Source organism: Otolemur garnettii, unplaced genomic scaffold, assembly GCF_000181295.1.
Source record: "Otolemur garnettii isolate 467f Iridium unplaced genomic scaffold, OtoGar3 scaffold00244, whole genome shotgun sequence".
NCBI classification, from domain to species: Eukaryota; Metazoa; Chordata; class Mammalia; order Primates; family Galagidae; genus Otolemur; species Otolemur garnettii.
This window is the reverse complement of record NW_003852639.1, coordinates 129,880-132,778: the sequence shown is the minus strand read 5'-3', so window position 1 is coordinate 132,778 and position 2,899 is coordinate 129,880.

Sequence of the window (2,899 nt, the reverse complement as noted above, 5' to 3'; positions counted from 1 at the left end):
CAGTCTGCTCTGGTCTGGTTTGGTCTGGTCTGGTCTAGTCTGGTCTGGTCTGGTCTAGTCTGGTCTAGTCTGGTCTGGTCCAGTCTGGTCCAGTCTGGTCCTATCTGATCCAGTCTGCTCTGGTCTGGTTTGGTCTGGTCTGGTCTAGTCTGATCTGGTCCTGTCTGATCTGGTCTTCTCTAGTCTGGTCTGGTCTGCTCCTGTCAGGTCTGGTCTGGTTTGGTCTGGTCCAGTCTGGTCCAGTCTGATCTGGTCTGCTCTGGTCTGGTCTGATCTGGTATTCTCTGGTCCTGTCTGCTCTAGTCTGGTCCTATCAAGTTTAGTCTTGTCTGGTCTGCTGTGCTTTGATCCGATCTCCTCTGTCTTGGTCTGGTCATTCCTGGAGGTTGGCCTCAGCATCATATTTCTCTTCTCCAGCCAACATTTTCAGAGGCACATGAGATTGTCCACCAAAAAGTGAGTCCTTTATAACAATTTTGTAAATACGTTTAATATTTCTTCATAAATATAAAGCATTAATTGCAATTATTATTAAAAATAAAAAGTTTTTTTCATGATTTTTAAAAGGTGATGTGGTTCAATTATAATGGTGTCTTTTATTGAGAATAGTACACAATCAGAAAGAATTAGTCAATATTTTTTCTTCTTTTGCTTTCGTAAAAATCATTCATTATAATCTTTGAACATTTACTAATTTCCATTATCCAATGTCTTATTAGCCTTGCTCAAGGTGGAAGCAGTATTTGGAAATGGTACGCTGCTCTACAATATCACAGTGATGTATTACTTGAAAGCTGACATTGTTTTAACAGTTCAGTATTTTAAAGAAAGTCATCAGAATGGATACAGCATGTGTCTTTTCTCTTCCAGGTGTGCATGTGACTGCATGTGTATATACTCCTAAAATGAGGAGACATCTATTCTAGTAATAGCTATGTACTTGAACCCTTCTATACTTTGATTGTACATCAGTTATGATGTATCTTTTTCTAACAGGAAGGATACAGATCTTGATGAATAGCTAAAAGGTAAGATCATTCTTAAAGGTGTGAGTGATTAATAATAGCCATGCATAGACTTTTTTCTAAGAGTATAAATAAAATATATCATTCACATGAAGGGGAGGAGTTTGGCAAAATGATTCATAGTGCATTTGAAAACATAAAAAGCCAAAGCTAGGGTTCCTTCTAAGCATGTCAAAGAAGAGGCTAATTTAGCCATTTGAAATATTTAAGTGGTGGTTGGTATAGAAATCATGTGCCTAATGGGATGCTGAGTATAGACCCAAAATTTTAAATTACCACCAATTAAACAAAATCAAAATTTTCTCTTTTAGAAGCTGAAAGACTAAGGTGGCACTTTTATGCTGTGGCACTAGGACTATATACCTCAACCAAGAAAAATTTTCAGAAAGCCCTTAGAGGCACACTCTGTCTTCCTATAACAACCCAATCCCTTTCCATATTATGAGTAATTGCATTTTCAAATGTGTTGTCTAAGAGTAGGATAGCCAATAATATTAGAATATACAGGCTGGAAGCCATCTGTGTCTTAACATTTCTGCTATGCTCTGTCTCAAAAAAAAAATTATAACCAATGCTTAAATGTAGCCCATTTAATACCTGCTAGATGACCAAGGAATCATCAAGAATTCCTACTTTTGTATCGGTGCCTGTGGCTCAAATAGTTAAGGCGCCAGCCACATACGCCTGAGCTGGTGGGTTTGAATCCAGCCTGGGCCGCCAAACAACAATAACAGCTGTAGCCAAAAAATAGCCAGGCATTGTGGTAGGTGCCTTTAGTCCCAGCTACTTGGGAGGTGGAGGCAAGAGAATTACTTGAGCCCAGGAGTTGGAGGTTGCTGTGAGCTGTGATGACACAGCACTCTACCCAGGGCGACAGCTTGAGGCTCTGTTTAAAAAAAAAAGAATTCCTACCTTCCCAGTGGGAAGACAGATTCAGATACAAGACTTCCTTTCTCCTCTGTGAAAGTTTTGGACATGCTGGATAATCAGCAAAAGGGAAGTTTTTTAAAAGGCAAACTCCAGTGGAGAAGTCTTAACTATGAGACTAAAAACAGCTGTAATTTACTCAATATCTTTAATTGTATAGTATATATGAGCATTCTTATAGGCACTTTTTCTTAACAGATGGGCTTTCCAGACTACACAATCCCCACGCACATGAATCACAGTCTCACTAAGGCAGCCTTCTAGAACCATTGCTGCTGACCTGGCCTTGAGTCTGACTGCTGTGGGCAGTAGAACAATGTCTGTATTTGTGGACACATGGAGCTGAGGCGAATGCTTTCAGTACATGGTGACCATCTCTTTCTCCACCCACTTTTCCTCCAGCTACTACCTGACCTTTTCCTTATCTGAGACATTAGTGCACCCTTTTGTCAAATGAAGTAGATAGGCTATTCTTTGTGCCTCAAGAACGAAACATCTAATTAGAGTTTAATACACAGATGACTGTTCTTCATTCCTGCTTCATCCCAGTTACTGTCCCCTCTAATTTTATTTTTGTAAATTCCCTCTCTTATGTATCTGAATTCCATGCCCTTTTATCTCTCCTAAAAAATCAAGGGCATCAAATAATTCTCTTCCTGGCCCACTTGTGGAGGTTGTATTTATGGTCTAAATCTGTCCTTGCTGTAAGACGTCCAAAGGGATTTGTGTGACTCAACAACAGCCACAACCATGGTGATATTCTGCCACTGTGTTCTGGCTACTGAAAAGCTCCTATGGTTTCTACTTCCTAAACGCTGTCTGCCCTGAATCATCATAGTCTGAATCCTGGTTTGACAGCTTCTTGTTAATTCTACCATTAACCTGATATTTTTCCAAAAAATTCCCTTTCACATGTGTTAACCAGACTTGGTATCTGTTGCTTGCAA